We start from the raw sequence: 10,212 nt of genomic DNA, 5'->3' as shown, positions 1-10,212 counted from the left end.
GTGCATTTGAAGTGTTCTATAGCACATTATGGTATGCTATGTATATCTCATGTACAATAGCACATCTATGTTTTGAAATGGCACTTTTAGGAAAACCCTAGGCAAGTGAAATAGCGCATAGCTTGATATTGTAGCGCATATGCATCAAATTATAGCCCATTTATGTGTTTTAGCACATGCATAGTTTCTTATAGTGCATACACAGGGCACCATAATGTATTTGATTTTGTTATAGTTTGCATGTTCGTATGCACAGGAAATGGTTTTATTTTGGAGCATATGGAATTCCTAATAGTATATTTAACTATTGAAGCACATCTATTGAATAAATAACACATTTATTTTAATAGTACATATGTTGTATTATGTTGAGCTTGTGCAGGCTGTAGTGCATTTTTGGTTTAGATAGTACATTTGATTAGTATGATAGTGCTTTTGAGTTTTACATCGCATTCATGCTTTGTGGTAGTGCTTTTGAGTAGTAAAGAGAGCTTGGAAGTTCAAATGTAGGTTGTAATGGCCAATTAAGGGTTTGTCAAATATCCAAGGGTCTAGATAGGTGAATGGGAAAATGATGAGTATTTGATCATAGGCTGATATAGAATTTGGATGTCCAATGGGCAATGAGAATGTTGATGTCAACCTGTAAACTTGTTTACTTAATAAAGATAGCAGTCTTAATCAGAAAGTGATATGTAGGATCAATCAAGTATGTTGGATAAATAGAAAAGGTGCCCACCTCAGGATACAGAGTCGAGAAAACTAACATGTCCACCTCAAGATATAGAGGGGGACAAATAACAAGTTCAGGATCAAACCATTAGTTGGATGGATAGATGTTGACTTAGATTGATGTAGGATAATCATGTGTAATGAAAAATTATGCTATTGTTTGATTTTTTGTGAAACAAGTATGTGAACATAAGCTTGTGGTTCGGGGATTATATCCATGGCCACTAGAGTCCATTGGTAAATTGTCAGCAATTGACCTATAGATCATTGATAGATGTGGATTCACATATCTTCTCCAAATGTCTCTATTCCAGGTGAACTGAGGATTGTTGACAACTATGGTCGAGCAGTGGCACTCAGACCACAACACCTTTCATATGCCACTTGGAGAGATGATGATTACCTTGAAGGATGTGTACAAGGTTCTCTGGATCCTGATAGTAGGGGGTCTAGTATACTATAATTAGATAGATGATGGCACAACATGCTGAGATATGTTCATAGATGATGATATTGGGGATGATAGTGTGTCATAGTTTTAGATTCTTTAGTATGATCCTTTACCATCTATGCTAGTAGGATTGATAGGAGGATTCATCCTACCAGATAGGCAAGGGCATGGATGTCTAGTTGGATGGGGCCGCATTATCCTAGATATAATTGACCAGCCATGGAGATTTTCATGGGTAGTTGTATTTTAGCCCACTTGTATCATGATTTTCATCGAGTGGTGTATTTAGGAGCTGCATCACTTTCTGTAGGTGTGGTGCATTTATAGATATAGACATGGGAGCATCTTCCTAGCACCCAACTGACATGTGTTTGTTAGCAGCTACAAGACATGCCTTTCATATATGTATATTTAGGTATTATTGTCCAGCCCTATCTTGGCAATATAGAGTATTGGAGATGGATGTTGGATGATATGGATGAGGTCATGTGGAGGCCTTACAAGTATACAAAGCCATGGGTGGAGGATGATAATGTGATGGTGTATTTCTTTTGTTTGTGGTATTTGTTTAGTCATATCCCCTTAGTGATTATGAGATTTTGTTTCACGAGGGTAGTCAAATAGTTTGGTCACTAACAAGGGTTGCAACAAGGAGTAGCACATTATTCTCATGTGCATGCAGAGAGGCCAGTATGGGGTCCTACATTAGATTATGAGGCATGCTGAGAGGCTTTCATTCAGATAATAGGGGCTTCATGGAGATGGTCATTGAGGGATGATGAGCTTGATGCTAGGATGGAGGGGGACTATGTTAGCATGAATGTTGATGTTATTCTTGTTGGGGAGTATCCTGAGCATTGGAGAGTATGTGGTAGTATTGACATGTTACATTCATGACTATGTTTGTCATTGATGTCAACATAGCAGTAATTCTGTAAAGGTTGGCATAGTAACAAACAAAGATCATGATCATACAAATAGAGTTTTGATGATTTGGTGATGTGAAGTTAGGGACATGTTCCACATTGTGTCCTAATGGCGAGGTTAAGTTTTCATAATGTAAGTAAAAAATATGCAGTAGTTATAAGCGATTTATAGAGATTAGTATAGAAACAGAGTACCTAAGAAACAATTTTTGATGATTGCATTATATCTTCTAACAGAGATATAATCTAGAAATTCCAAGTTATACAGTGATAGAGGATAGTCTAATGATGATGTTAGAGAGTGCACAAATCCTAAAGTCACACGTGTGAGAATTTGTGTAGAATTAGAGCTGACAGTGCTATTGTGATTGAGAAATAATTAATTATCTTATTGTGGTCCCATTATAATTAATTGGGAAAGTATCAAGACCAACTAAAGGAATTATTTTGAGGACTTGGTATAAAGGAAAGTATTTTCCTTGACTATAAAATGTATGAGCACACAAAGTGTTCAAGGAAGTGTAGACAAGAGTAGAGTGTATGGTAAATGTGTGTAAGTCATCTAAGGGATTATTGGATGTAAAGTTCATGATGTATCAAGATCAAAAGGAGCAGAGGTCTAGTTGACAGGACAAAGATAGAGGAAGGATAATATAGTTCAATTCTATTATTCTATGAGGAATGATATAGATATCATTTGGATAGTGGGTTCATTAGTCTTATCCCTAAAGCTGTTTGGACAGTGGGTCCATATGCCTTCTACAACTCCTAATAGGGTTGGAATCTCCTAATAGGGATTCAAAGTCTCCTAATAGGGACTAATATAATCTAAATGTTTTCATTGAATCCTAACAAGGTCTATCCTCTAACATGGAATATTTATATTAGTACATCATCTTGTGGGTACCATCCCCACCAGGGTTTCCCTAGTTAACATATCTAGTGTTATTGTGCATGAGTATCTTATTATGGTTTCTAATTATATTGATCATATGGTTAAGGTTGATAATTGTGATACTAGTTGGATAAATGATCACCCCCCCTCTTAGTTATATTGGTGGACTATATACTCTAGTAATTGGTATCTAAGCATCAAGTCCTTGAAGGAGAAAGCGTAAAAGTTTTAGGAGATCAATGATAAGTCATTTAAGAAAGGATAGTCCTAAGTTTGATGGAGTTAACTATGATAGCTGGAAAGAGAAGATAAATATCCATCTATTGTGTATGGGTCTAGGATATTAGATTTTGACAAAAGGTAATAAGGAAATTGTGAAAGAAGAGAAGCTTGAAGAATGCAGTGAAGCAAAGAGAGATCTATCCATGTGTAATATGCGAGCTAGAGAAGCATCACTATTAACTCTTCATGAGAATGAATACAACCAGGTAAAATCTTTAGAAACATCCCATCTACTTTGGAAAGCATTAGAATCTACTTTTGAAGTTGATACACATACAAAAAAAAAAAGATTGCAGAATTGGATAGTTTTGTTTGAAGATGCTAAAATGATGGAAGATGAATATGTAAGAAGCTATGGTGGTAGAATATTTGAGTTTGTTGTAAGAATTAAATCATATGGTGGAACCAAGGAAGAAGATGAAGTTGCATGGAAGATCTTGAAAACTTTGACACCACCATTCAAGCAAGTAGCGTAGATGATTGAACTAATGACACCCTATAGTGAGATGTTTTCCAAGGAAAATTTGCTTGGAAGATTGGTAGTAGTAGAAGTTGGTTTGAAATAGTCTAGAGAATTTACTATAGTGGAGACAACTTTCAGTGCCTGAAGTGTTCGATTATGTCTATCTAGGAGTGCAAGCACTCATGGAGATTTCTTTAGCAACAGTAGAACCAAATCTGATGAAGATAAGAAGATTGAAGAAGGTATAGCCCTTCTTGTAAGAAAAGGACTAGATGGTAAGAGTACTTTTAAATGTTGCACTTGTAATGAATTTGGTCATTATGCATCTAAATTTCCTAAAGGAGAGAAAAAGTATAAGGGAAAGTTTAAGCCTAGAAGACCTATAAATTATTTGTATGCAAATGAAGATGAAGAATGTGATGAAATAGTTAAGATTGAAAGTGATGATGAGATAGGATTTGTAGTCATTAAAGAAGATGATTTTAACATACAAATTAGAGATGAAAAAGATCTAGTTTCCCAAGTTGAAAAGAGGTTTGATTGGATAATAGACAATGAATATTCACATCACATGACTAGTGATATGAACAAGTTTGTTAAATTTAGGAATCATGATGGAGATATTGTTAGAGTTGGTAACAATGTAGCTTGTCACATTATAGGGATAAGATCTATTACTCTTGATGGAAGGACTAACACTGATAATGTTTACTTTGTTGATGGTTTAATGAACAACTTGTTGAGTGTTGGAAAGTTGGTGGATAAAGGTTATTAGTTGCAATCTACATAAAAGGCTTGCATTATCCAAGATAAAGATGGCAAGCTAACTGGAATAGGTACAAGATCTAGAGGTAATGTACTTTAGTTGAATCCCACTGAGATGAAATGTTTGGTTGCAAAAGTGGATAAAAGTTGGTTATGACATAGGAGGTTTTTCCATATAAATTTTGACAACATTGTGAAGGTTAGTAGCACATTTGCTGTTAGAGATTTGCCTAAGATTATGAAGCCTAGTAATGTTTTTGCAAATAATGTATCATGTCTAAGTATAAGAATGCATCATTTCCCAACAATAAGTTCACTACTGTAGAGAAGCTAGAGATTGTTCATACAGATTTGAGTGGCCCTACCAGGACAAGAGGATTCTATGGAGAAAGGTATTTCATGATTTTTGTTGATGATTTCACTAAAATGATGTGGGTAACATTGTTGGAAATATTCAAGATATGACAAGTTATTGAGAGGGGAGGGGTGAATCAGTAACTTTAAAGCTTTCCTTTAAATTTACCACAGATCCATCTATACTACTGCATACATTAGTACTGAAAGATAAAACATTCATCACAGAAAAGAACACAATATTTTGGTGACCTAGAAACCTTCCAAATAGAAAGTAAAACTGGGGTGGGGATAATACCCACAAAACTTTAATACTGCAGCATAAAGTTGGCCTGTTAAGGCTTACATTGACCACTTCTGGTGATCTACCCTGTTAGGAGCTCAAATGACTGCTAGGTCCACCTTGTTAAAAGATTTACAAATATACAACGAAGTATGCATTCGATTAAGAGATTTTACAAAGACTATTAAGTCTACCCTGTTAAAGGATTTAGAAGCTGATTCACCTATTAAGATGAAGTAGTGGATCTACTTACAACTGATTGCTGATAAGATCCTTTATGCACTGATCACCTCATGTGATGGATATAACTTTTTTTCTCTTTATTGACCTTGTTGTATTCCTTGAACTGCTGCTAAAAATCCTTCACAGGTACTTTTCAAAATTGCTTCACATTACTTTGCTATTACTTAATACATACGATATCTTACAATACACCTTACATATATACATTTCAAATTTACAAAATTGCAAGGTCAGCCAAAACACAAGTGAAAAAATACATTACAAAGTCGACCCAACAGTAAATAATTCGGGCTCACTGAACTGACTCAGTGACCTTTTGATACATAGTGTCCACTGCATTACTCAGCATCGTCATGCACTCAATAGAAGTGAAGACTTAGTCCATACTAATCACTCGATGTAGTTCTAAACTTGGTAACCACTAGTGACTTGGTAGATGTAGTGTCACTTAGTAGATACAACACATTGAGTTTACCTTGCTTCACTCAATAAACACTTCTTCTGCCAACTCTTAGTTTACACTGAATCTCCATGACACAAACTTATTGCTCGACAGACACTGTGGAGCATGGTAGACATTGAGAAGCTCGGTAGACATTTTTGGTCTCCACATTGCCTGTATTTACTCGGTAGCTTTAGGAATGCTCGGTGTAAATTGCTTAACTGCTAAGCTTACAAGGTAACCACTGAATGCTCAGTATAAACTATAGACTGAGTGATGAGCTCGATAAGCATTCAAAATTGAATAAGTGTTGTCACTAATTAAAAATACAACATAATGCCAACAAAAATTTCTTAAAGAGAAATTTGAAGCATTTGAGAAGTTTAAGATATTTAAGAATAGAGTTGAGAATGGATTTGTGTTAAGATAAAATGTTTAAGATCGGATAAAGGAGGAGAGTTTACCTCCAGAGAATTCAACATGTTTTTTGAAGAGAATGGAATTAAGAGACAATTATCTTCACCTAAGACCCCTAAGTAGAATGGGATTGCAAAAAGGAGAAACACATTAGTATTAGAGGCAATAAGAGAAATGATGTTTGAGAATGATGCATCCAAGACATTTTAGAGAGAAGTACTCAATACAACAGTGTACACTATGAACATAGTATAGATCAAAAAATGTATAAATACAACCCCTTATAAATTATGTTTGGTCATTCACCTTCAATAAAGTATTTTAGAATCTTTGGAAGAAAGTGTTACCTAAAGAGAGATGATGATATTGGTAAGTTTGATCCAAAAAGTGATGAAGGTATGTTTTTTGGTTATTCATTGAAAAGAAAAACTTATAGATATTTTAATCATAGAACCAAAAAAATAATTGAATGTCGAAATGTAAAAGTTGATGAAAAGTTTGGAATTAAGGAAAAGATAATGGATTACAATTATGATGATGAAGAAAATACTAGAATTGTTAGACAAAATGTAGAAGTTTTCTTTAAGATTAACAATGATCTGCTTAATGATGTGCAAATTATTGGGCAAAGAGAAGAACATGGACCTAAATAGAGAGAAGAGATAAGAGTTGGGTTAGCAACTCCTACCTCTAAAAGGAACTTGATAAAGAATCACCCACCAAAGTAGATAATTGGAAGTAAAGAAAAAGGAGTGATGACAAGAAATATAGTTAACGAGGAATTATGTTTGATTTCTCAAGTTGAACCTAAGAGTGTAGATGAAGCATGCAAAGATGATCATTAGATTCAAGAAATGAAGGACGAATTAGATCGGATTGTGAAGAATGACACATGGGAATTAGTTCCAAGACCTAAATATAAGACTATTATTGGAACCAAATGGGTATTTAGAAATAAGATGAATGAACAAGGTGAATTATGAGAAACAAAGATAGACTAGTATGCAAAGGATACTCACATCATGAAGGAATATATTATGTTGAATCATATGCCCCTATAGTCATAATGGAAGTAGTGGGAATGTTCTTGGCTTATGCAGCAAATAAGAAGTTCAAAGTGTATCAGATGGATATTAAATCAGTCTTCTTGAATGGAGAACTTGAAGAAGAGGTATACATTGAGCAGCCTAAAGATTTTGCTCTAACAAAAGAAAAAGATATGGTATGTAGATTAAAGAAAGATCTATATGGTTTGAATCAAGCACCAAGATCTTGGTATGCAAGGTTGGACAAGTATTGGAAAAGCTTGGATTTTCTAAAGGTATGACAGATAGTAACCTATACATGAAAGAAATTGAGAACAATTTCCTAATAATAGTACTATTTGTTGATGACATAATATTTAGAGGCAATGATGAAGCAAGTGATAAATTTTCTAAAGAAATGAAGAATGAGTTTGAAATGAGCATGATGGGTGAGATGGAAGTTCTTTCTAGGTTTGTCGATTGTGAAAAAAAGTGATGGCATTTTCATTTCACAAGCAAAGTATTTAAAAGACTTGTTGAAAAGATTTGTCTTGGAAAGTTGTAAGCCTATTGGTACACCAATGATAACTAGTCACAAGTTATCTAGAAAATATGATACACCTATAGTTGAGCAGAAGAAGTACAGATCCATGATTAGAGGTTTGCAATATCTAACTCACACTAGACCAAATATAGAAAATACAGTTCGAATTGTGTTGGAAATATAAGGTAAGCTAGGTTACTGAGAGGGGAGGGGTGAATCAAGAACCAATAAAACTTTAACTCACTTCACCAACTAATCCTTCATATATATTGCATGCATGAAATAGTGAAAGCAATTAAACATTCATAACACTTTGACACAAGATATGGTGACCTAGAAACCTTCCAAATAGAAAGTAAAATTGGGGTGGGGATGATACCCATAATCTTTAGTACTATAGTATAAAGCCAGCCTATTAAAGCTTATAATTGACCACTTCTGGTGATCTTCCCTATTAGGAGCAATGATGATTGTTAGGTCCACCTTGTTAAAGGATTTACAAACATATAGTGAAGTATGCACTATGTTACAAAAGACTGTTAAGTCCACCTGGTTAAAGGATTTGACTGAAGCACCTATTAGAATGAATCAGTGGCTGATCTCTAATTTGCAAATTTGATTTGTTGAATTCCTTGAATTGCATTGATAACCTAACTATGATAGATAAGTCTCTGCCATACCATATACTGCTTATAACCTTCTTCAATTCACACTCATCTGCTTCTTGGTTTTTTACATACTCATAATCAATTACATCTTGGATATGATACAATACATTACATATATAAATCCATTTATTTACTTACTAGAGTTAGCTACAATGCAAAATTCATCATAATTCAAAAATTCAACACATTGTTGTAACTTGGATTTTGAAGTCAACTCGGTGATGTTCTAACACTCGACAAACATAATCAACACTTGACAAACTCTGGCACTTGGTTGAAATTGAAGCTCGGTCCACACTAATCACTTCAAGTAGCATGGATTTGGTCAATAGTGTATGACTCGATGAACACTGAGAAAATCAATAGATACTAAATCACTCTATTGGTAATGCATGACTCAGTCAACACTAGATTCTCTTCATTAACACTACAAGCTTGGTAGATACTGTAGAACTTGGTTAACACTAAGATCTTCATCACTTCTATTAGAAATCTCAATAGACTCTGCTATGCTGGGGGGATATAGTAAATTATCTTAGATGCTCGATAGACACAATGAAGCTTGGCATGAACTACATTTTGACTATTTGCCTCGATAGCAACTGAAACTCTTGGTTAACACTACTATATGAATGATAAGTTCGGTAGCAACTATAGAGCTCAATAGTAATGAAATCAATTAAGTGTTAAGTCACTAATAGAAAAATTTACCTTAATGTCAACAATCTCCCCCTTTGGCATTAGTGACAAAAACACTTATCCTACCAAAAATTTGAATTCTCAAAATTACAAGTCAAAACCTTTCTTTATTAATATTTAGTGTCTTCAAATTGGTTTTGTCTTACTGCTATTGTAGCTCGATAAATTACTTTATTTTTCTAATTTTTCAAAATTGCTTTTGTAAACATATTTTTTGCTTATCTGTACATCTTCTTTATATTGCTCCCCCATACATATATCTCTACCCTATAGGTATATCTGGAGTATGATACTATTTTCTATACAAATAATCTTCTCTCCCTTTATTAATAATATTTTCTCCCTTTTTGACATAAATGCCAAAGGTGCTAAATATTTACAAGTCAATACCAAAATGTGATAAGAAATCAATATGTACCTTCAAAATGATCGCCATGGTCTTGTCCCAATTCTCTTGTAATACCTTAGATGCATGCAATGCTATCTGTACCTCAACTGTCAGTTCCATCATGTGGTCAACTATGGAGAAGTTATTATCATGGACCAATGTTTTTGCATGTGCAATATGTTTTTGCGTTGCATCAATGTTTGAAAGATTCATGCCTTGGATTTCTGCAAGTGTGGCCCTAATCTTGGTTTCTTCCCTTAATAATTATGCTTGTATATTTGTTAAGGATATGATATTTGTAAAGTGTGCAGAGCTACAACTAGGATCAAGTGATAGGTGATGTGCACTTGCCTTCATATCCTCATCTATCTTGGATAATTTATCCTTAATCTCCTTAGTAAAGATGATGTGTCACTCAATTTGACAAATAAAGATACAACAATATTTATAGATGTTTCTAGAGTAGCAAGAATAGTAGAAAATTCTACTTAATCAATAACAATTTTTTGAGCTACTCCCACTCAAAAATTTTATTTTTAAATTTTCTCTCTACTCTTTGCAATTTTTTTTCTTGTCCATTCAATTCTTCATTGTACTTGTAGACAATTTTAGCTAATTGATCTAGAATAGGTTAT

The sequence above is a fragment of the Cupressus sempervirens genome, chromosome 6 (genome assembly GCF_028749045.1).
Source record: "Cupressus sempervirens isolate cs-2001-9-10 chromosome 6, ASM2874904v1, whole genome shotgun sequence".
In the NCBI taxonomy this organism is placed as follows: domain Eukaryota; kingdom Viridiplantae; phylum Streptophyta; class Pinopsida; order Cupressales; family Cupressaceae; genus Cupressus; species Cupressus sempervirens.
The sequence above is the reverse complement of the archived record's forward strand: the minus strand, read 5'-3'. Positions refer to the sequence as shown.